This window comes from Lithobates pipiens, unplaced genomic scaffold (assembly GCF_037356315.1).
Source record: "Lithobates pipiens isolate NorthernLeopardFrog02 unplaced genomic scaffold, aLitPip1_a1.2 Scaffold_23, whole genome shotgun sequence".
Classification (NCBI taxonomy): domain Eukaryota; kingdom Metazoa; phylum Chordata; class Amphibia; order Anura; family Ranidae; genus Lithobates; species Lithobates pipiens.
Window position 1 is genome coordinate 298,049,654 of NW_027507785.1, and position 26,274 is coordinate 298,075,927.

Below are 26,274 nucleotides of genomic sequence, written 5' to 3' on the forward strand. Positions count from 1 at the left end.
CAAGTTAGAAAGTACAATTCAATTTAAAAAAATGCAGCTTAATTTTTTAGATGTTCTGTTCTGGACCCTCCAGCAAGAAAAACTCCTAGGTAGTTCTCTTTGTTTATGAGGAGGCTGGGCAGCTGTGTTTGCTTTAGACATGTGCAATTTGTTTCATTCCGAATTATATTAATGGATTTTCACAAATTTGTTAATTCCAAAGTATCCGAATTAACGAAAACCCGATTTTTCTGAATATTCATAAATTCTAATATTTGAAAATTTGTAAATTTGAAAATTCATAAACTCCGACTTTTGGAAATCCGAAAATCTGAAAAAATACCTAAATGATAATAACTTAACTATTGCTAACTATTAAATTATAGGTATTTACTTAAAAATTTGGCTGTTAGTGAATGCAACAAATATTAATTTATCCGAAGTTACCAATTATCCAAAATAACGAATACAGTATATAAACGAATGGAATGTAACAAAGTAATAATAATAAATAACAATAATAATAATAAAAACCTTTTATTATTATTATTTATTCGTTTTTTTATTCCATTTCTTTAGATGCGACATTTCTTTAGATGCGACATTCGTAATTTTGGATAATTCGCAACTTCGGATTAATTTGTATTTGTTACGTTCACTAACAGCCAAATTTTAAAGGACATTCCAATACCTATAATTTAATAGTTACAGTATTTATCGGTGTATAACACGCACAGGCATATAACATGAACCCCAATTTTAGGAGGGAAGGTAAAGGAAAAAAAAAAACATTTTAAATAAAGAACTTTGAAGAAAAATTAGGGTCACAGCTCATCAATGCACCCTGCTCAGTGCCCATCTGCAGCCTATCTATTGACCAACAATGCACCCTGCTCAGTGCCCATCTGCAGCCTATCTATTGACCAACAATGCAATCTGTTCAGTGCCCATCTGCAACCTCACCTTTCCCATCATTGCAGCCTCGCCAGTGTTGAATTATCCCTGCTGTCTCCGAGGGAACAGGAGGAACGAGCGTCGCTGAATTACACAGAGCCGTGATCTCCTGAGTACCTGGCGTTCCACCACTTACAGCTACGCCTCCTGGCCCTGCTCATATGATAGACAGAACAGTGGCCCAATGCAGGACCAGAAGGCGTGGCTGTGAGTGACGGAGCGGCGGGTACACAGGAGATCACGTCTCTATGTAATTCAGCAGCGCTCACTCCTCCTCTTCCCTTGGAGACAGCAGGGATCGGTGTATAACACGCACCCACAATTTTCCAACGATTTTTAGGGGAAAAAAGTGCGTGTTATACACCGATAAATACGGTAGTTATTATTAGTTAGTTAGTTATTCTTTTGAATTTTCGGATTTTCTTTCTTATTTTTGGATTTTCTCATTTTTTAAATTTACGACGTTTCGAATTTACGAGTTGTCGAATTTTTGAATTAATGAATTTTCAAATTAGCAAATTTTTGAATTAACGATTTTAGAAAATATAAACTGCTAAATACATTTTCTGATCAGCATAGGAGTCTTGGGACCTCTATCAGTGTCTGGTTAAAGCTTGTAGGAGGAGTTTTCATTTCCCCCTGACCTTTTGTCTGGACAGTGCTGAATGGCCTTCTGAGGATCACATGCAGTCCAGAGAAAAAAATAAGTAAAACCTCTCCAGCAATACACACCAAACTGAGCGTGTGCAACCCAACTCCTAATGCTCTATTCTATCAGGCAATGGATTGGGGACAGTGGAAGAAGGGGAGGATCAGATAAGACATGATCAAACAGCCCTCATACACAATGCATATCATTAACCTCTTAGGTTTCACAGTGAGTATAACAAGCATGCTTTACTGCATGTACAGACTGATTTTACTGTTGTGGATTTAGCAACACTTAAACTGAACGAAATCTGAGCTAAAGAATGACATGGGTGTATGGGAGTGGGCTCAGTAGGCTGCAAATTTCAATTCCTTTTTTTTAGTTATGCTATATGAAACAAATATAAAGCAGGCATTCTCTCAATTTGTCTGCACAATGGGACATACGCTTTGAAAATCAGAAAAACAAATCCAAATTCCACTGGACCCAGAGACAAGAAACCCTGACCTCATTTTCAGTGCATGCCATTCTTCTTACACATTGGTGTTAACCGCAGTGTGATACGAGGCTATTAACGCATGTGTGAATAGTGATCACCATTTTGATTACATTAGACAATTTGTATATAAATGGCAAATGAACATTGATTTTAAATCTGTTTCCTTCGGCAGAACCTGTTACCGAATGTAATTGTTAGCCACCTGCTGAGAATACAAGGCAGCGGTGATTGCTTTATGCGCCGTTAGCGGCGAGTAAACAACGGCGACAAATAAATGGCTGAAGATGTGCCGGTTATGGTCGGGGGGGGGGGGACCTGTTTTTTTTCATCCCTGCCAAAGCAGATAACGCACTCTGACACAATGGCCAGATAACAAACGCTCAACATTGAACAGAATGGCCATTATAGGTGCTTAGTCCATTTTTCTATCTGTCTCTTTGATGCTCTGGTGCATTTCAATTGCAATCTTGAAGGCGACATTTTCATTTAAAGTACTCACAACAACAGCATGTAAAAGCCTTAAAATAATTTGAATCTGTCTCTTCAAACATCCCTGTAGACTCTAACTAATGGTTTTGAAGTCTTCGTATACTTTTTTTTTCCTTTTTTTAATTTACTTGCCGATACTTGTTTGCATGCAAAAAAAAAAAAAAGTAAATAGCTGGAACACGTCAATGAAGTTTTTAGGTGGGGTGGAAAGATAAAGCTTCGGGTTAATTTTTGCCATTACCAACCACTGCCGAGGAATTCGGAAAACACATAAGGAATGTCAATCAAGTTCTTTGAGGGGGGGAAAAAAATGAGAACATCAAAGTCTATCACAAGTTGAATCAGTCAGTTATATAGAGATTTAGCGCTTAACCCCTTGAGGTGTAAGTAAGCTTTCTTTCTGCTCTAACAATCATTTTCATCATTAATTGGATGAAAGCCTCAAATATTTCAAACATGGTATCATGTAGGGAGATTTTGCTAAGTAATTTGTAAGATGAGAGAATCAGTTGAGGATTCTTCTATAGGATAAAATTGGGGCATATTGATTATAAAAAGTAAACTTTAATATGTACAACTTCTTTTTTTAGTCTACTTTTTAATTTTTTACTTACTTGCTGTGTCATATTTTGTTTATTGCATTTAATCTAATGCCAAATGAAGGAGCCCTCTAGTGGTCATTTTTATATCAGGGCATGTGAATAGATTAACCCTAAAGCCTCGTACACATGATCGGATTGTTAGCCAACAAAACCGTAGACTTTTGTCCAAAGGGTGTTGGCCCAAAACTTGTCTTGCATACAAACAGCAAGGAATTGTCGGCCAACTAATACGAATGTAGTGATGTAGTACATTGTTTTTCAGCTCTTTAGCACCACCCTTTGGGCTCCTTCTACTAATTTTGTGTTACTAGAAGTTTGGTGAGTGTTTATTTTGCGCTTTTTATGTCTCACTTTTAATTTCGCACTTTTCATTTTGCGCTTTTTAGTTTGTTTCTGAACATCCGTTCGTCAACCAGCCATGTTGCGTAATCGGAGGAGAAAACGTGTTATTTATTATTGGCCTTGGAGTTATTTCTTTGACCCAAGTCTAGTCCAGGAACAGGAAGAGGAGGAGTTCTTGGACCAAAAATTGTTTGCCAAATTAATCGTGACCAATTATGTCAAATGCCTTTGCTGAGGGAGCTCCAGAATAATCCAGATGTTTTTTGGAATTATCTCCGGATGACCCTTTCACCAACTCTTGTCATTTTTCACCACCTATATTAAGAAGAAGGACACATGCATGAGGCTTTTATTTAATTTTTTGGTGGAATAATAAAGATTTGATTTGGTATATTTTCTATATTTTTGGAGGGATAGGATGCACTTTTAGGTTAAATTCTATTAGCAGATAACAGGTCTAATTTTATTTGTTTTCTTTTTTTAATACACAATGTTGTGCATTAATAATACTTGGCTATGTGTTTTACTTCAAATAACAGTTTGGGAGTAGGCCGTTACATTTTAAAAAATACAATGTAAAATTGACAAGGGACACCAACATAGCTGTATCTTTGATCTTAAAAACTACGTGATAATGGTATTTTGGTAACTTGCCCAAAAAAACAAAAAAAAAAACAAAACAAAAAGCATAATAATATTATTCTTGATATCACTAGAAAAAAAGAGCCTTTGAAAATGTGTTTGCAATAACTCCATCAACAGGCCATTACATTTAAAAACAAATATATCTTCCTCAGCATAAACGATCATCAGCTCAAACCAAAAAATGATAACAGGAGATGATGCCTTAACCCGACCGGTTTTGTCGCAAGAGGACTTCTTCCAGGGGTTGTAACCCTCTCTTACTCTATCCAAAGTTAAAAAAAATAAGTTTTGGCTACAGTTCTAATTTAAACACTTTATTTTATAATTCTTAACTTGCTTCCTGGTTCTAGGCCAAAATGATGTCATACATCCCAGGATTCTTCTTGGGCATTTTTTTTCTCTTTCAAGAATGGGTGACCCGTCAGCTTAGGTAACGGAAGTGTCGTTCCGTCAGCTGCGCATGCATTCTACCGCTACCAGGTTTGCTCATTTGACAAGACACAGGTAGTCAGAAGAAGGCAGAGGACATCTTAGTACACCTAGCTACATCTTGAATCACAGAGTAATTTTGGCAATAAAGTGAACATATATAAATAAATATAGTATATTTACATCTGTGATGCTGTTTGGATGTTTAATTTTAAAAGCCTAAAGGTTTAGGGCTGAGCAGTGCGGGGTGTACCAACATGGCCTCCGCCACCTTCATACTGCTGGTGTCCAGCTTCTTTCAAAAATTTAATATCAAAACAGCATTACAGATGTCATAATACTATATTTATTTATGTACGCTCACTTTTTAAGCTAAAATTACTCTGAAATTCAAGGCATAGCTGGGTGTAGTAAGAGGTCCGCTGCCACTTCTTCTGACTGTGAGTGTTCTCTCAGATGAGCAAACATGGTAGCGATAGAATGCATGCGCAGGTGATGGCACTTCCGCTACCTAATTTGATGGGTTGCCAATTCTAACTGAACACCTGCATGAGTGAGCTATGGGCAGGTGAATAACAGGAAGTAAATGCTACATAAATCATCTGCTCTTACTCAAGGTGATCATGGCTAGAAATGGGGGTGTTTTTGAAACTGGTTTGTCAACAAAAAAAAAGCATGAAGACATAGGTGGATGGGCGAGTTTGCTTTAAATGGTAAAAATGAATTAAATAGCATTTTCAGTTTGCAATGTTTAGATATAGTTACGTTTTGCTTTAACCACTTAAGCCCCGAACCATTTTGCTGGCCAAAGACAATGCAGCACAGTGTTGCAGTGGTTAGCACTTTCACCTAGCAGAAATAGGGTCGCTGGTTCAAATCCCGACCACGACACCATCTGCCTGGAGTTTGCATGTTCTCCCTGTGCCTGCGTGGGTTTCCTCTGGGTACTCCGGTTTCCTCCCATACTCCAAAGACATGCTGGTAAGTTAATTAGACCTTGTCTATAACAAAAAAAAAAATAGGCCTTAATATGTGTATGTGTTTGTAAGCCTGTCAGGCCCTTACGGGGTAAAGGACCACACAAAGCCACAGATGGACTCTGGTGGAAAGAAAGCACCCTGAGGCGATTCAGTTCACATAGGTAGTGCTATACAAGTCGCTCACTCAGGTTAAGAAATACCAGAGCACTTTTTGCAATTCAGCACTGTGTCACTTTAACTGACAATTGCGTGGCCTTGCCTTTGGCTCCCAAACAAAATTTACGTCCTTTTTTTCCTACAAATAGAGCTTTCTTTTGGTGGTATTTGATCACCTCTGCAGCTTTTATTTTTTTCTTTATAAACAAAAAAAGATTTGAAAAAAGAATTTTGAAAAAAAAACAAATTTTTTACATTTTGCTATAATAAATACCCCCAAAAAATATATAAAAATTTTTTTTCCTCAGTTTAGGCTGATATGTATTCTTCTACATATTTTTGGTTAAAAAAAATGCAATAAGCGTTTATTGATTGGTCTGCGCAAAAGTTATAGCGTTTACAAAATAGGGGATCGGTTTATGGCATTTTTATTAATATTGGCGGCGATCAGCAATTTTTATCATGGCTGCGACATTATGGCAGATACATCGGTAATTTTTGACACATTTTTGGGGACATTGTCATTTATACAGCAATCAGTGCTATACAAATGCAGCGATTCCTGTGTAAATTACACTGGCAGTGAAGGGGTTAACCACTAGGGGGCAGTGTAGGGGTTAAGTATGTCCTGTGGAGTGATTCTAACGGTGGGGGGTCTGGCTATGTGCAACACGTCACTGGTCTCTGTTCCCAATCACAGGGAGCAGAGATCAGTGACACTGTCACTAGGCAGAACGAGGGGATGCCTGTTTACATAAGCATCTCCCCGTTCTTCCTCTCTGTGAGGCGATTGTGGGTATCCCCGCGGACATGGAGTCCGCAGGACCTGCCACCCGACTTATGGAGCTTGCCGTCTCTTAAAAGACAACTGTTAGGTACCTGGTGATGAGCCTAACTTGATGGAAGAAGACTTCTTTTACAGCTCTGGTTCAGGGACCACTGGAATGGGGACAGTGGCCCCGTGAGTGCAGCGGGGTAGGAGTGTTTGACTGAAAGCAGCAGCTGGTTACTTCTGGATGCTGGAACTGCAGAGAAGATGGTAGACAGGCAGGCAGCGATCAGCAGGCAAGGCAGCAGCAGCAATGACCGGGTGCAGCACACTTGAACAGCACGCCCGCGCATCCGCCCGTTCCGTGTGGGAGAAACCCTGACAGCAATGTACAGGTACATTAGTTTGCCTGTACGAGCCCTTCTGCCGACCAGGGGCGGATCCAGGGGGGGGCGACGGGGTAAGTGCCCCCTCCCAGAATTGCAGGTGACAGCGTGGGAGGTTCTGCGGGTGAGGTTCCGTGGACGGGCGGTTCCAAGGGTGACAGCGTGGCCGGGTTTCCGCGGCCGGTTCCGCGGGTGACAGCGTGGGCAGCTCGGTCGGTGAGTGGGCGGGTGAGAGTGGGGCAGCTTGGCGGCTCAGTGTCTGAGCGGGCTGCTGGCCAATCAGGAAGCCGGCGGGCAGGGGAGCAGGGAGATGATATCATCTCTCACTGCCCTGCATCCCTGCAGTTCCGCCCTCACTGATTAAATCATCTCTCTGCTGCCTAACTTCACTCTGGGACACAGCAAAAGACCACCTTAGCAGAAAAGTGACACAGTAGATGACAATCCACAACATGTGGCAGGCGACGCGGCAAGTGACAATCCGCAATGTGTGGCAGGCAACGTGGAAAGAAACAATCCACAATGTGTGGCAGGCGACGTGGCAAGTGACAATCCCCAATGTGTGGCAGGTGACGTGGTAAGTAACAATCCGCATTTGGTGACAAGTGACGTGGAAAGTGATAATCCGCAGTGTGTGGCAGGTGACGTGGTAAGTGACAATCCGCAATGTGTGGCAGGTGACGTGGCAAGTGACAATCCGCAATGTGTGGCAGATGACGTGGCAAGTGACAATCCGCGTTTGGTGACAAGTGACGTGGCAAGTGATACCCTCAGGGCTCCCACTGATTCTGCATTATGGTGAGTTGAACCATTCAATTTTATATTACAATGTAATAATAGAAATTATGCGCTTCAATCATCCTGACACCATAACAACCATGTTGCCGTAATGATTGAAGCTCCAATACCAGCCATTTCCCATATAAATTGCCCCCAAAAAAACATATTTTATAGCAGTGCCCCTCCTGAGACTAGACTCTGGATCCGCCCCTGCTGCTGACATATACTGGCGTGAGGCGGTCGGCAAGCGGTTAAGCAATTGTTTGTGGTCTCCATTAGAAGTCTGTGTGACAAAGCAGGGGCACCCTTGGGAAACAGGGCAGAATGCTGTCATTCTATAACAGGAAGTGCCTGAACAAGGGTAGTCATGGCAGGTTTACTAGACAGCTAAATCACTGTACCCTTTTAACCACTTTCAGACCGGACCATTTTGCTGGTCAAAGACCAGCCCACTTTTTGCGATTCGCCACTGCGTCGCTTTAACTGACAATTGCGCGGTCATGCGACGTGGCTCCCAAACAAAATTGACGTCCTTTTTTTCCCACAAATAGAGCTTTCTTTTGGTGGTATTTGGTCACCCCTGGGGTTTTTATTTTTTGCGCTATAAACAAAAATAGAGCGACAATTTTGAAAAAAACGCATTATTTTTTACTTTTTGTTATAATAAATATCCCCAAAAATATATATAAAAACATTTTTTTCCCTCAGTTTAGGCCGATACGTATTCTTCTACATATTTTTGGTAAAAAATATCGCAATAAGCGATTATTGATTGGTTTGCGCAAAAGTTATAGCGTTTACAAAATAGGGATAGTTTTATAGCATTTTTATTAATAATTTTTTATTATTTTTTTTTTTTACTAGTAATGGCGGCGATCAACGATTTTTATTGTGACTGCGACATTGTGGGGGACCCATCGGACATTTTTGACACATTTTTGGGACCATTGTCATTTATACAGTAATCACTGCTATATAAATGCAGTGATTCCTGTGTAAATGACACTGGCAGTGAAAGGGTTAACCAATGGGTGGCAGTGTAGGGGTTAAGTGTTCCTAGGGGTGTGTTACTAACTGTGGGGGGTTGGGCTTTCATTTAGTGAACACTGATCTCTGCTCCAATCACATGGAGCAGAGATCAGCGTCACTAGTTGCTAGGCAGAATGGAGAAATGCTGTTTACACGGCATTTCCTCCATTCAGCCGTCCCGTGAGACGATCGTGGGTATGCCCGCGGCGATCGAGTCTGCGGGTCCCGCGACCGGACTCACGGGGGTCCCGACCGGCGCGGGAGTGCGCCGCCGGCGGCGCGCTCCCGATGGCAGGGCGGCATTGAAGATTGGACGTACATGTACGCCAATATGCCTGCCCGTGCCATTCTGTCGACGTACATCGTCGTGCGCTGGTCGGGAAGTGGAAAAGGGTCCTAACCAAAATGACATGAAATGATAATCCAATTGAAGAATATACTGTAAATGTCTTTTTACTGTGCTCTGTATATGGATATACACTGATATAAAGGGATTAGTAATTGGCAGTTACTGTACTATTCCACTAAAAAGAGTGAAAGTCTGCATATTTTATGAACAAACATGGTTGCCCCCATGTAAATATTATTTAAATACTCTTAGTAGAAAAAAAAATGTAAACATGAATTAATGTTGATAGTTCTACGTAAAGTCTAATGCCCCAGAATTTCTGTTTGAAGAATCTTGGATGTTTTTGCGATGGAATTCCGCTCAAGCTTGGCTTGCATACACAAGTCACACAAAAGTTCTCTGAACTTTTGAGCGTCAAAAATGCGGTGACGTACAACACTACGACGAGCCGAGAAAGTGAAGTTCAATGCACCCAAGCATGCATCGTACTGTTTTCAAGCATGCGTAGGAATTTTGTGCGTCAGAATTGCTACAGACAATCGAAATTTCCGTTTGGAACTTTTTCAGACTGAAAAATAGAGAACCTGCTCTCATTCTTTTGCTGGCGGGAATTCCGCCAGCAGAAGTCCGATGGAGCGTACACAGTCGCATTTTCCGACCAAAAGCTCTCAAAGGAGCTTTTGCTGGCCAAATTTCTGATCGTGTGTACGCGGCACAACTCTGAGAAACTTAAAAATGATCCTTTGAAGATTATCTCGCATTGCAAGAATTCATTTCTTTTTTAGGTCTAGAGGACATAGAGAAGATTTACTTACTTTATCTTCAGTCCCTGCAGCATCTTCTTCCCTATGTTCTGGGAGTCTAAGGTCCTGCATTGCATGTGATGACACCAAGGGGCAGTTCAACACCAGCGCACAGAGGAGCGCCACCTGCTGGGGAAGTGGAGGATCGGGTAGATAAAAGTGCTTCTCCTTTCACCTAGACCAGTGATGGGGAACCTTGGCACCCCAGATGTTTTGTAACTACATTTCCCATGATGCTCATGCACTCTGCAGTGTAGTTGAGCATTATGGAAAATGTAGTTCCAAAACATCTGGAGTGCCAAGGTGCGCCATCACTGCCCTAGACTTAATGATAAGTTAACTCAGACATTGCTATGCTATCACATTGCTATAATCTTTTTATATGGACTATAAATGAGATGACTTTATGAATAAATGGTTGTGGAATGAATCATTGGAGTTTCCATTATTTCTTATGGGGAAATTTGCTTTGATATACTGTACAAGTGCTTTGGATAACAAGCATGTTTCCGTGGAGAATTACGCTCGCAATCCAAGGTTTTACTCTAATTAAATATTTTAAAACACGATAGCTCTTTCATTTAAAGTGCATACATTTACTAATTCAACAAATTTAAAATATGAAAGAGAAGTCTAGGTTAGATTCAGTCTAGCCATTCCTGCACTTAAAAGTGAAGCCTTTTTCAACAGTCGCTCAAGGAAAGTCTTTATTATTATAAAGAATATTCATTCATTTGGAACCAAGGACATAATTGAGGCACTCTTAAAGACTGGTATTCTTTAGCCTTTAAGCAGTTGGCAAGCCTGACTAAATAATATAGGATTGTGCAGTGCAAGCAAAGCAGTATCTCATGCAGCTTTTGATTTGCAGAATTTTAGCCCCTAAATACCTTTTTGGAAATGTTCAGGAAGTGCCCACGTGACAGCTTGATATTCTTTTTTCTTTCTCTGTAGTAGGGACTGTGGACAGGCTACAGTGGTGTCAGAGGGTCAATTGCTGGGATTTGGTTCTCGTCTGCCAGGCTATAAATCCCAGTACACTTTGGGTTTTATATACTAAAGGCATATAAGTTGTGCACTGTGCAATGTGTAGCTGCAGCAAAGCTTAACCACTTCAATACCGGGCACTTTCACCCCCCTCCTTCCCAGACCAATTTTCAGCTTTCAGTGCTGTCACACTTTGAATGAGAATTGCGTGATCATGTAACACTGTACCCAAATTACATTTTTACATTTTTATCATTTTTTTTCACACAAATAGAGTTTTTTTTTTTTTTTTTTTTGGTGGTATTTAACCACTTCAGCCCCGGACCATTTTGCTGGTCAAAGACCAGACCACTTTTTGCGATTCGGCACTGCGTCGCTTTAACTGGCAATTGCGCAGTAATGCGACGTGGCTCTCAAACAAAATTGATGTCCTTTTTTCCCACAAATAGAGCTCTCTTTTGGTGGTATTTGATCACCTCTGTGGTTTTTATTTTTTGTGCTATAAACAATAATAGAGCGACAAATTTGAAAAAAAAAACGCATAATTTTTTACTTTTTGTTATAATGAATATCCCCCAAAATATATAAAAAAACATTATTTTCCCTCTGTTTAGGCCGATACGTATTCTTCTACATATTTTTGGTAAAAAAAAAATCACAATAAGCGATTATTGATTGGTTTGCGCAAAAGTTATAGCGAGCGTTTTCAAAATAGGGGATAGTTTTATGGCATTTTTATTAATAATTTTTTTTTTTTACTAGTAATGGCGGCGATCAGCGATTTTTATTGAGACTATGACATTATGGCGGACACATCAGACATTTTTGACACATTTTTGGGACCATTGTCATTTATACAGCAATCACTGCTATATAAATGCAGTGATTCCTGTGTAAATGACACTGGCAGTGAAGGGGTTAACCAGTGGGTAGCAGTGTAAGGGTTAAGTGTTCCTAGGGGTGTGTTACTAACTGTGGGGGGCTGGACTTTCATTTAGTAAACACTGATCTCTGCTCCAATCACATGATGCAGAGATCAGCGTCACTAGTTGCTAGGTAGAATGGGGAAATGCTGTTTACAACGGTATTTCTCCATTCAGCCGCCCCGTGAGACAATCGCGGGTATGCCCGCGGCGATCGAGTCCGCGGGACCCGCGACCAGACTCACGGGGATCCCAACCGACACGTGATGGCAGGGTGGCATTAAAGATTGGACGTACCTGTACGCCAATATGCCTGCCCGTGCCATTCTGCCGACGTACATCGACGTGCGCCGGTCGGGAACTAGTTAATCACTGCTGGGGTTTTTATTTTTTACTCTACAAATAAAAAAAGACCAGAAATTTTCAACAAAAAAGGCATTTTTCTTAGTTTCTGTTATAAAGTTTTGCAAATAAGTAATTTCTGTTGATAAATTTTGACCGCAAATGATGGTGCTACATTTCTTTGGTAAAAATAACTCAAATCTGTGTTTATTTTGTGTTGGCAGTGATGGGAGACAAACAGATTTTTTATTGGGACACTGAAATGTGTATAGGGACAGGGGTATATCAGTGGTGCTTGGTGTACTTTGTGGGGTGATCTGTGTAAAATCATCCTCACACAGAGAGCTGTCACAGATCTGCAGATTCCCCCGCTCCCAACCCCACCCCCACGGCACTGAGCTCTCACTGTGCTCGGCGGGGAGACCTGTCACAGAGACATGCGTCTCTGTTTACATTGTGATGGCTGTGAATGGACACAGCCGTCAGGTGATCGGGAGGGCCAAACACAGCACTCATATCCTGATTTATGCTCAACTGGATCCTGTGATTATAATGATCACAGGATCGAGCCGCAGCACACTTCATGGCCGTGCTGCGAACACTCGTTCTGAGGGTCATTCCTGAATGTCTACGCAGAACAAGGAAAGGGCCACCCAGCCGTTTATGTGCAGTGGCTGGGTGGGAGGTAGTTAATAAATGAGCTAAAGCTTCACTTTTCAAAAAATCCCCAAAAATACCCAATCACATGCAAGCAAAAAAAAACAACAATATTCTGCTTGCACATGATTGGATGATGTATGTCAGCAGAGCTTCTGGTCATTTTCTAAGCTCTGAAGCAACTGCACTTACAAATGCAAATGCAAAGTGCAGAGTGTATTTGCCTCTAGTAAATCAACCCCTTTGTGACAGATATCATTATAGCAAGTGGCACTTATTGACTTCAAATAAAACTAAATTAAGCTAAACTAAAATCTTCAAACAACATTACCTATTTTCATTCCTTATGCTGCTAGCATCTATAATAGATAGAAATGTATATTATATTTACTTGTTTTAAACTTTTTTATTTTTATTATTATTATTTCTTAAGTTGCTTCCTGGTTTCTGGCCTAGGCCAAAATTATGTAATATGTCCCAGGAGTCTTCATGGCATGCTTTTTATTTCTTCTGGAGAAGGGGCTTTCTCAACTAAGCACACCCTCCTTTAACATGACTGGTGATTGCCTTTTTCCTGGTACTGTAAATGTCCCAGGAGTCATCATGGTCTGTTTTTTATTTCTTCTGGAGGAGGGGCTTTCTCAACTAAGCCCACCCTCCTGGAACTAAATGCTACATGGATCATCTACTGTACCCTTACTTAAGATGTCCGCAGCTAGAAATGCCTGGGGGGGGGGGGGTGTTTTCAAATTGATCTGTTAATAAAATTAAGCATAGAGACATGGATGGATGGGGGAATTTTCTTTAAATATTAAAAAAGAATTTAATAGAGTATTCAGTTTGTAGAGGGTCAGATACAGTTTAAATGCACTTTAACATGAGTGGTGACTGCCTTTTTACAGCTGCTGTAATATGTCCCAGGAGTCTTCATGGCATGCTTTTTATTTCTTCTGGAGAAGGGGCTTTCTCAACTAAGCACACCCTCCTTTAACATGACTGGTGATTGCCTTTTTCCTGGTACTGTAAATGTCCCAGGAGTCATCATGGTCTGTTTTTTATTTCTTCTGGAGGAGGGGCTTTCTCAACTAAGCCCACCCTCCTGGAACTAAATGCTACATGGATCATCTACTGTACCCTTACTTAAGATGTCCGCAGCTAGAAATGCCTGGGGGGGGGGGGTGTTTTCAAATTGATCTGTTAATAAAATTAAGCATAGAGACATGGATGGATGGGGGAATTTTCTTTAAATATTAAAAAAGAATTTAATAGAGTATTTAGTTTGTAGAGGGTCAGATACAGTTTAAATGCACTTTAACATGAGTGGTGACTGCCTTTTTACAGCTGCTGTAATATGTCCCAGGAGTCTTCGTGGCATTTTTTTTTCATTTATTTTGGAGGAGGTGCTTTCTCATCTAAGCACACAGTCCTGCCTGAATGCCTGAGCTAAGGGCAAACAAAGGAAGTAAATGGAAGGAAATAAATGCTACATGGATCATCTACTGTACCCTTACTGAAGATATCCGCAGCTGAAAATGCTTGGGTTTTTTTTTTCAAATTGATTTAATAAAATTAAGCATAGAGACTTGGATGGATGGGGGAATTTTCTTTGAATATTAAAAATGAATTTAATAGCGTGTTCAGCTTGTAGTGGTCAGTTACAGTTTAATTGCATTTTAACATGACTGGTCCCTTCCTTTTGCTAGTTGCTGATAGTTTGCTAATAAAATTGTAAATGAGAACTACAGTTACTCAAAATTGGGGGTAGGTGGGCTGTGAAACTGCTGCTTTGGGAGTGTCTAGAAATGTAATTCTGTGGCAGCCGATTAGTTCAAGGAGTGACCACAATGTGGATACATTCGCGTAAAGCTTACAGCGTTGTCACTATAAAGCTGGTTTCTTTACAATCACATTTGGGGATATCAGAGTACAACTAGTCTCAAAACATAAAAGAAAATAAAAGTCCAATTTTAGGCATGCAACCACTTAGCTGGCATCTGTTAACCACTTGAGTTCCACAAGGTTGTACCCCCTTCCTGACCAGGCCATTTTTTGCGTTATGGCACTGTGTTATTTTAACGGACAATTGGGTGGTCGTGCGATGCTGTACCCAAATAACATTTTTGTCCTTTTTTTCCCACAAAATAGAGCTTTCTTTTGGTGGTATTTGATTACCTTTGCGTTTTTTTCTTTTTCATGCTATAAAAAAAAAAAAGACAGAACATTTTGAAAAAAAATTTTTTTTACTTTTTGCTATAATATATATCCAATAAAAAATGTATCTGCAGTCTCTGACCATCTTCTGTAGAATGTCTGCAGTCTCTAATCTCCTGTAGTAGGTCTGCAGTCTCTGCAGTCCCTAAGCATCACCTGTATCATGTCTGCAGTCTCTGACCCTCTCCTGTAGTATGTCTGCAGTCTCTGACCATCTCTTGTATCATGTCTGCAGTCTCTAACAATGTCCTGTATCAGGTCTGCAGTCTCTAATAATGTCCTGTATCAGGTCTGCAGTCTCTAACAATGTCCTCTATCAGGTCTGCAGTCTCTAACAATGTCCTGTAGTATGTCTGCAGTCTCTAGCGATCTCCTGTAGTTTTTCTGCAGTCTCTGTCCCTCTCCTGTAGTAGGTCTGCAATATCTGACCATCTCTTGTATCATGTCTGCAGTCTCTGACCCTCTCTTGTAGTATTTTGGGGACAGTTTGGAGCTCCTCTTTAGGTTGTATGCTGTGTTTACACTTTGCTACATGCATGAGTGTTGCTACATGCATGAGTGTTTTCTTTTCTTTTTAAGAACAGATAAAATAAAAAAACTTAGTTCTTCTGACTGCTTGATTTTTTGGATGAAAACCGTGCGCAATAATTGTGATGCATCACGGAATTGAATCGAATCATGGACAGGATCATCATAATCATGTCGAATTGTGAGGCCAGTGAAAATGCGCACCCCTAATGTGTATAGCAGTGTTTCTCAACTCCAGTCCTCAAGGCGCCCCAACAGGTCATGTTTTTTCAGGCTTTCCATTATATTGCACAGGTGATTTAATCAGTTTCACTGCCTTAGTAATACCACAGCCATTTAATCTGAGGGAAATTCTGAAAACATGACCTGTTGGTGCACCTTGAGGTCTGGAGTTGAGAAACACTGGTGTATAGTTTATACATCTGCCCACTCTTGTTGGGATTAAGGGGTTGACTTACTAAAATCTGGTGAGACAGTACATAGAAACCAATCAGATTCCATTTTTTTTTTTGTCAAAGCTGAAATTAGAAACTGATTGGCTATCATGCACTGCTGCATCCGATTTTGAACGTTCCCGTTTTAGTAAATAGACTCCTAAGGCCACGTACACACAATCGGATTATCCGGCGGACTTAGTCTGCAGCTGAGGTCCACCTGACTTTCAAGCGAACGGACCTGGCCACACGCGATCACTCCAAAGGTCCGGCGGATTCGAACGTGATGATGTAGAATAAGGAAGTTCATAGTAGCCAAAAGCTGCCCTAGCGTCGGTTTTAGTCTGCTGGACTAGCACACAGACAAACGGATTGTCTGCTAAAAGCCGAGTCTGACGGACAAATTTGAAGCAAGTCTTCTTTCTAAGTCCACCAAACTTTTGGGAAGAAAAATTCCGCTGGAGCCCGCACATGATCGAATTGTCCGGCGGACTCTGGTCCGCCGGACTAAGTCCACCAAGTAGTCCGATCGTGTGTACCCGTCATAAGTATAAAAATGTTGATGGAGATTGGTTTATGAATGAATTTATCTACATTGGATGCAATAGTCTGACTGTCGTCCAGAGGCTGCCAGAGACCTAATTTCCTATCACCAGCCCGAACATACTGGAATATTATTGCTGGTGCCTCCAGAGCCCGGGTGCAAAATGTAAACCAAGTTCTCCCCATAATATGTTATTAAAAAAGCTTTAACTGGTCTAGATCTGTATGTGCTAATTTAAAAACAGCTAAATTCCGTATTGCAGTCCTAATAAACCATATAACCCCAATACAGGCGTAAACACTAGATATCAAGACAAAAAATAAAAAAATTACATGAAAAAATGTAGCTTCATTCTGTAAATGGGGCAGGGATGGTAAATGTGTTGTCAATGTTTACGTCCCAACCTAGTATTAACATCCTCTTGATGGCTGCCATGATCATTTAAAAAAACAGCCTAAACTATGTCTAAACCTCTGCAAAATCTCAGACAGTAAAATATATGTGAACCCATTCACTAAAATGTCTTATTAGCTTTAAAATTTTTTGATTAGGAGCTACAGAAATACCCCTGAAAGGTATGACTTACATTTCACCCCACTACAAATTAGAGCAAATGTTGCTGGAGATCAATTTATTGTTGGATTTATCTGCATTATATGCAACGTTCTGACTATTGTCCAGAGTCTACTGATGCTACCGTATACTGTATAATGTATAATATATATATATATATATATATATATATATATATATATATATATATATATATATATATATATATATATATATAGTGCTGTATAAATTGATGGCGCTATATAAGTTCCTGTAATGAATAAACATATTTAAATTAAGCCCTCAACCACCCATATGTTATACAAAAGTGTTAACTGTCCTAAATAATTTTGAGAGTGCTACGCTAAAATATTAAGTTACATTTTCTAATTTTGGTAATAATTCTCATAAACCTAATAAAGGCATAAACAGCAGGTACAGTACCAAGACAAAGAAAAATAATATGGAAAAATGCAGATTTTAATCTGTAAATGTGATAGGGATGGTGAGGATCTTGTCAATGCTCAAGGCTATGCAAGGATAGGCCTAGTACCAACATCCCATTGATAGATGGTATAATAATTTCAGACAAAGAGTTTAACCCCCACCAAAATCACAGACTGGAAGGGATATATTAGCCCAATCAATAAATCTCCTATAAACTTTAATACAAATATATACAGATGTCAGCATTTTTCTAGGTTAATATATTTCTAAAGGTGCTATTACCATGATATTTCCACCTCAGGTCGGTAACAACCCATGCAATCCAAACATACAAAGAAACCAAAATAAATAAGTTCAGAAATTATGTTATGTGTAATAAAATGGAATTATACAGGGAGAAAAAAGTATTGAACACATAAAGAGGGGGGTGCAAAAGGGCATGGACACCAGCTGAACTCTATCAGTAATTAGAAAGCAATCTTGCCCCATGTCAGTGCAAATTAATATCAGCTGGTTTGGTCTCAACTGATGGCCTAAAAAAAGGTGTCTCACTACCAAGGTTTTGTTCATTTAAAGTTTGCTCCACAACATTTAGACAAGCCTGCGAAATACTGAGAGAATAGAGTCTGATCAGATGAGACCAAAGGGGAACTCTTTGGATGCCATAATACAAACCATATTTGGAGGTCAAATGGCACTGCACATCACCCCAAAAACACCCCCATACCAACATGAAGTTTGGAGGTGGGAACATCATGGTGTGGGGCTGTTTATCAGCATACGGTACTGGCAAACCTCATATCATTGAAGGGAGGATGAATGTAAAAATGTACGAAGACATTCTTGATAAAAATCTGCTGCCATCTACCAGGATGATGAATATGAAATGAGGGAGGACATTTCAGCAAGTCAACGATCCCAAACACAACGCCAAGGAAACTCTCAATTGGTTTCAAAGAAAATAAAGCTGCTAGAATGGTCCAGCCAAGCACCTGACTTGAATCCAATAGAAAATCTATGGAAAGGACTAAAGATAAGAATTCATAGAAGAGGCCCATGGAACCTTCAAGATTTGAAGACTTGTGTGGAAGAATGGGCCAAAATCACACCTGAGCAATGCATACAACTAGTTTCTCCATACAGGAGGCGTCTTGAAGCTGTCATTACCAACACAGTATGTTGTACCAAGTATTAAATACATTTCAGTTAGCATGTTTAATACTTTTTCCCTGTGACATTCCATTTTATTACACATGACTTAATTTCTGAACTTATTTATTTTGGTTTCTTTGTATATCTGGATTGCATGGGTTGTTACAAACATTTGGTGAAAAATTTAGGTCAATATTTCTACCTAGAAAACTGGTGATGTGTTCAATACTTATTTTACCTGATATATGTATATATATATATATATATATATATATATATATATATATATATATATATACATATGCTCTTTTTTTTTAATAATACTTGGTGATCCTGCCATGGATGTCCTTCTGCAGGCATTTCTTGTTATAGGGTGACAGCTATCTTCCCATGGTGCTCCTGTATTACCATCCCAGTGCTGGTGGTGACTATAAGAGGTGGTGCCGACACACATTGGGCAGACATGTTCCATTGTTATCACTATCAGGTAACCAGTTGGGAGCAAAGAGGTGCAGCTGATGCTGGAGTGAATGCATAAAGACAGGAAATAATGCCTAAAAGGGGCTGGAGGAGATAAACAGTATTGACAAGCAATACGCATGAGAAAAACGTGAAAACAGTACTCTAAAGAAAATAAAATATAAAAAAGCCAATTGTTTAAGATATAGATGTTTTAGCAACCTAAATATCCTTCCTTTGGGGTCTACAGCTACTTTAATATTTATATTGATCAATATCATCAATATAAGATTTTGATTGGTCCCGTTTAATAGCATGAACTGTTGTTCCACTGGGTGTAAAATACAAAATTATAGGGACTGCTGTCAACATTGCTCTTTTCCATTCTCTATAATGTTTACTTTTTACATTCCCTTTTATATCACATTTAGCTGTAACAACCCCCTGGCTTTGAAAATAAAATACTCACCATTTTGTGACCATAAGTAAATTGCTTTTGATATTTTTGTGCTTTGGAATCACTGAAGTTTCATGATGACAACATAATACAAGCGACAAAATAGATTTTGGCAGGTTTTATCTGACTTTAAAATGTTTCCAGCTGTGAATCTCTGTCTATTTTACCATGCATTTTATGGCTGGGTATAAAAATAGTAGACACTGATGTTATTTTCTTTTCCCTCTCTTTTTTTATTCCCAACCCTCTTTAGACATGTAATGGTATCTGACAGGTGTATATTAAGAATCCTTGAAAATATGTCACATTGGTGGGTGTGGTTGCTATCTATAACAGCAGACAGATTTTAAAACAGTTGAAGGTTAGGTGTGTCATTATTGCAAGCGTTCCTAAAACATTTGACTGACAGTATAGAAATCACGTTATTTTAAACAGATTGGAGGTAATATTGATAGATCGCAAGAACTGACATCGATAGCTACAAATTAAATTCATATCTAAATCTTGAGACAGAATTTAAAAAATGTTGCAAAATTTGCATCGCCGTTAAAAAAAAAAAAAAACAACTTCCATAACATTTTCTTGGAACCACACTGGACAAATTCTTTAGTTAGCCTAAATATTTTCCATACACCCATGCTGGAGCCGGTCAGATAGGGTGAGAATAATGAATAACATGTGTCCTTTAACAGCGAGACAATTTATTACACATCACATCGATGGTTGACTTTTGAAATACAACGGATGAGATCGAGTTTAACAGAGGGATTGCTGTCTGATGTAGACAGGTCAGGTTCAGCTCCGGAGACCAGTCCAAGGTCGTTGGCTTTCTGGGTGTCAAACAACGTTAAACTATTTCAGTGGCAATCAAGGAGTCTTTGAGCAATATGATAGCATACAATAAAGCTTAATGCTAACATACTAATGAAAAAAAAAGAAACAGATGAAAAGAATTTGTAACTAAAGCAAAAAGGAAGACAAACATAAATATATATATATATATATATATATATATATATATATATATATATATATAGCGAGAGAGAGAGAGATTTTTTCTTCATACATATGTATATATTTTTTCCCCATATATCTAAGATATATATATATATATCTATATATATATCTATATATCTATATATATATATATATATATATATATATATATAGATAGATAGATAGATAGATAGAGAGAAAGAGAGAGATGTTTCTTTATATATATATATATATATATATATATATATATATTGTTTGTTTCATATATATATATATATATATATCTATATATATATATATATATATATATATATACGCATACACACACACTCACACCTATATTACAGTCTATAGTTCTCTAATACTGTAAAGATTAATACCTTCACTTACCAACCCTTTTATTAAGGGAAGTGCAGTCTAATTAGACTATCATTCATTGCCCTACATTATAATTTTGCTAATGAACCATAGCTTAGATTCCAAGATCTTTATTTTATACGTGTTTCTTCATCCTTATATTCGCTAGAGCTTCTTTGAGAAACAGAAGATCTTTATTATATGGTTTCTTTTGTACTTTATCATTTTGTATCCGCTGTATTTCTCATAGCATGTGTTATTTGCAAAATCAAACCATAGATATGCTTATAGACAATATCTTGCATATCTTTTCAAGACAGCTTTCAGGATATCTTGCAATATCTTGCATTTACATTGTACCACTTTTCTGCTTTTTTAACAATGTAGAAAAAAAAAATCAAAGTAGGTTTACATTTTTTTCACAGCAGGAAGTAAATACGTCAACATCCTGGCCCCAAAATGTCAGTGCAAAAGTGTGCAAAACTGTACTTTTTACATTAATCTGTGTAATTCAAGATTTGTTTTAATTAATGTGTATATTATCATTATTATTCATTTGCATATATCCCATCATTTTCAAAGTGCTGCTAAGTTATAGTCTGCCCAACCACTGTCCTATTTTTTGGTTTGATTTGCCTGTCCTGCATTTTGGTATTGATGTCATACTCGTAGAAATAAAAAAAAGATATATGTAAGGAAAATCACTATATATTAAAGGTCACACATGACATATATTCACTGCTTTATATTGATTTTTTTTTCTAAACATAAAATGACACAGTTCACATATTATTAATATAATTTGCCTCGCCTGACAACCTACCTTTGCAATTTGGATGAAATTTAAGTCCCCTTAGAAGAGAATTCTATGTGAGAGCAAGCAAGGATTGCAAGGAATTGAATCCCTTTTTGTCACTGCATACATACAGCAGTACTGCAATAAGAGAGAATGTAGCAGGAGGTGGGACTTTCAACAATTGACCTCCTAAAGCTAACTCCTCTTTGAGAATCAAGCTTTGGGATCCACTACCTCTGATTTGCATTGATTATCTCCACTTGAAGGGCTACATTAAAATTTTTCTGGCACAGCAGCAAAAGATACAGGGAGGTAGGGGGGAGATCAAGAGTGAGATGTTGAGAGAAACCGAAAGAGGGAGAAAGAAAAAAAAAAAAAGAAAAAACACAAAGACAGTTGCTGGGAACAGTATAATATGCTCAACTGCCGTCTAAGAAGAGCTAGAGTGCCCTCTTCATGCCACATTGGTAAAACAGAGCAAGGTTATAGTTATGGCTCTTTGACATAAGAAAGTAATTAAGATTAGACATATCCAATTCCGCTTTCGATTAGAAAAATGGTCCTCTTAAAGTGCGTAATCAACGTGAAATTAGAAAATGTAGATTCCGTTATAATGAAGAGAGTTTAGTTTATATTTATCATGATCATTAGCTTGTTGTTTTATAGACAAATCAATAGAACTCAAACTATTAAGTTTTTTTCCTCCGTGGGTTAATTACACAAGTTACATTTTAGTGGGAGATATCTCACTTAGGAAAGTTGGAGAATGATAAGGCCAGGAGGTGAAAGGTCAACAAATTTAAGTTTATAATTGTTGGTTGGTAAATAATAGCGGAAAATAGTAACACAATTCTTTATCACCGATCATTATATTAAGTGCCAATTACAGCATGTTGAATGCAAACGGAAAATGTGGAAGTTATGTGAATCAATAAAAAAGTTCAACAAACCATGACAAACAATTAAATAAGCAAAACTTTGTTCAGAGTGGCTGATGTTGTTGCTTGTTGGATTTGATACAGACGAACATTGGGGGTCTTTAGATGCCTTAAATTATGTTGGTTTTCTGGTGTGTTCCTTTAAGGATAAGGTGGGTGCCTCCAGGTAAGTCTGCTCTCGATTAATGCAATACTATATATGTCTCACAATTGGGAACCACACTTTACGAGGTGAAGTCACAGTGTGGTATCACATGCCTTTGAAAATATATGCAACAAAAACCTATTTATTAAACCTGAAATGTTGAAACAGTTTAATATATTGTTTTATAGTGAGCAGGTGAAAAGTGTGCTTTGCCCATGCGAACATTTATGTGTTTACTAGTTTTAAATTGACCCAAATGACCACTTATTTTTATATACACACACACACATATATATATATCATTTTATTTTATTTTTTAGAATTTATGCACTCACTTTTCAAACTCTAATAAAAGTTTGTATCTATTTTTTGTCATTGACTCTGAACAATATAGACATTAATATTAAGTCATAAACACTAAATTAAGTTCATCATTAAAGTGAAGTAAATACAGCTATCCATACTTGTCGCCTACAGCACAGTTCCCATTTCTCTGATGCATGTAGTTAATGTTAGCAGCTTTCCTGATGTGCACTATTAATGTTGTCCTGGTTTCATCCACTATATTTTATTTTCCCATTCAAAAGGACCTTTCAGCATAACATGGGGCAATTTACTAAAGGAGTAGAGCCTTTGTTTCCCTTGCACCCGAATGGATCGGATATTCAAAGTTTTTTTTTTTTTAAACAAAGTTTTTTAAGAAAAAAAATAGTTTTACAAACAATGCAAAAACATCTTAGGTTGGTATTATACAAGGATCAGCATGAGAAACGTTGCACGTACAAGAAAATGCAAAGCAAAAGACACGCTAATGTAGAGAATTATTATTATTGAACATAAAAACAGTGAATATCGATCAACTACTACTAGCACCAGACATCAAGAGAACATGTCAACAGGGAAGGTATTTGAAGGATCTGCTAGTAAGAAGAATGAAGTACAACAAAGTAGTAAAAAAAAAAAAAGTGGGGCACAACTGTTTGAGGGAGTAGGGTTTGTTGGGTGAGCAGTAGGTGGAAAGCAAAAGATTGGAAACTATGACCGAGACCCTCCTGACAAAGGTCGCGTCAGGGAGGTGTGTCGAACCAGCCCCCGACTCAAAAAAAAGGGGGGGTGGAGGTGGCAGGAGAGAGAATAATAAATAGGGGGGTGAAAAAGAGTGGGTAAAATGAAAGATATAAAAAGGGAGGGGGGGTGCTATTTTTAATATCCTCTGGCAAGGATCTTCCCCTATCATCTCTTATCTACTAGATGGGTGATGCATGTCAGTCATGCAGAGTTTTATCTTATTTGCCCCCACTTTGCAAAGGGGGACATATAACTTTCAAAGTGACTGAGCAACCTCCATTGTTTTTTTTTTTTCCCTACAAGGATGATAATTCATACTGCAGTAAAGTATAGTCAGACGGATCCTGGTGGCTACTGTGCAAAATTTCTATTTAAATTATTTTTAAAAATACTAAAATTGGAAAAAATGTGTTAACAATATATAACACATACAGAATTAAGGGGATATTTCAGTAGACAGATACAGAAGCACACAGCATGCATTGCCTAAAATAAAAATGTAATATAACTGCCATTGCTTCTAATGCTGCACCATAGTTCTTGAAAACCCTAAAGAAACTGATATTCACTACCAATGTAATATTCTGAATTAAATGTGTTTTATTTAGTGTTGTTTGAAGCTACATGCTGTGGGAACCAGAGAAAAAGAAGGAGACAGGAAAGAGAACACAGCGAGGAATAGAGAAAGAGGGGGAGAGAATGAAGGGGGAAGACAGAGAATGGTGGTAATATAGAGGGTAAGAGAGAAGAGAAAGAGGGGTAAGTAAAAAATAAGGCAGAAAATAAAGAAAGAGAGAGAGCAAGAGAGAGAGAGAGAGAGAGAGAGAGAGAGAGAGGCAGGGAGCAGGATAGGAAGAAAGAAAAAGTGAGAGAATGATAAGAGAAGGGAGATAATAGGAGTAATAATAATAATATAGAGAATAATAGAGAGGGTTAGAGATAAGGGAAGGGGGGGGGGGGTGCACATGAATAAGACAATAAATAATAAAGGACGTTTAAAGGAGAAGTCCAGTCAAGAAATAGCTGCACTTAAACTTGCTCCTACCCCAGTTCTAAGCCCAATGCAAAAAACATCCTAGGTTGGTATTATACAAGGATCAGCATGAGAAACTTTGCACATACAACAGAATGCAAAGTGAAGGACTGCTAATGTAGAGAATTATTATTATTATTAAACATAAAAACAGTGAATATCGATCAGTTACTTACTAGCACCAGACATCTGGAGAAGCCCCATCATGTCAACAGGGAAGGTATTTGAAGGATCCGCTAGTAAGAAGAATGAAGTAAAACAAATTAGTAAAAAAAAAAAAAGGGGGGGGGGGGGACACATCTGTCTGAGGGAGGAGGTTTTGGTGGGTGAACAGTAGGTGGAAAGCAAAAGATTGGAAACTATGGCCAAAGAGACCCTCCTGACAAAGGTTGTGTCAGGGGCTGTGTCAAACCAGCCCCGAACCAAAAAAAAGGGGAGGGTGGTGGCGGGAGAGAGAAAAGAAATGGGAGGGAGGAGGTAAAAAGAGATGATAAAATTTGGATTTTAAAAGGGGGGGGGCTATCTTGAATATCCTCTGGCAAGGATCGTCCCCATCATCTGTCATCTACTAGATCAGGGGTGCTCAACCTGTGGCTCTCCAGCTGTTGCAAAACTACAAGTCCCATCATGCCTCTGCCTCTGGGTGTCATGCTTGTGGCTGTCGGAGTCTTGCTATGCCTCATGGGACTTGTAGTTCCGCAACAGCTGGAGAGCCACAGGTTGAGCACCCCTGTACTAGATGGGTGTTGCGTGTCAGTCATACAAAGTTTTATCTTATTTATTGGGAATACACTTAGCAAAGGGGGACATCCAATTTTCTAAGTGAACAGCCTCTACTTCCTACAGTAAATCAATGCCATAGTATTGTAGGGCCCTGAAACAATGACAATGTACCTTAGAACGGTGACATGTCTTTGAAATGATGATACTTATGATGTATGTGACCTGCACATATCAAAAGAGGTAACAAAGAAAGCTTGTTACCCCCAGAAACCCAAAAAAAATCACTTTGTTTTAACATCTCCAATGACCCCTAACAAAGCAACTGCTGCAGGCAACGCAGACAAACTCCATTATTTTTTTCCCTACAAGGATGATAATTTATACTGCAGTAAAGTATAGTCAGACGGATGATGGCTGTCTTGCGATCGGATCCTGGTGGCTACTGCGCACAATTGCTATTTAAAAAATGTTTTTAAAAATACTAAAATTGGAAAAAATGTGTTAACAATATATAATACATACAGACGTAAGGGGATATTTCAGTAGACAGATACAGAAGCACACAGCATGCACTGAATACAATAAAAATGTAATATAACTGCCATTGCTTCTAGTGCTGCATCATAGTTCTTGAAAACCCTAAAGAAACTGATATTCACTACCAATGTAATATTCTGAATTAAAT

General features: G+C 38.7%; 1 long non-coding RNA gene across 1 annotated transcript in view; it reads right to left on the reverse strand.

Moving 5' to 3' along the window:
- LOC143927050 (uncharacterized) overlaps window positions 1-22,011 on the reverse strand; it is a 65,920-nt gene extending 43,909 nt beyond the window's left edge. Inside the window, exons 1-2 of the long non-coding RNA XR_013262228.1 lie at window positions 21,710-22,011; window positions 18,942-19,181 (exon numbers count right to left, since the gene is read on the reverse strand). This is a non-coding gene — a long non-coding RNA (uncharacterized LOC143927050). The remainder of the gene's footprint in view (window positions 1-18,941; window positions 19,182-21,709) is intronic.
- Between the last annotated feature and the right edge of the window lie 4,263 nt (window positions 22,012-26,274).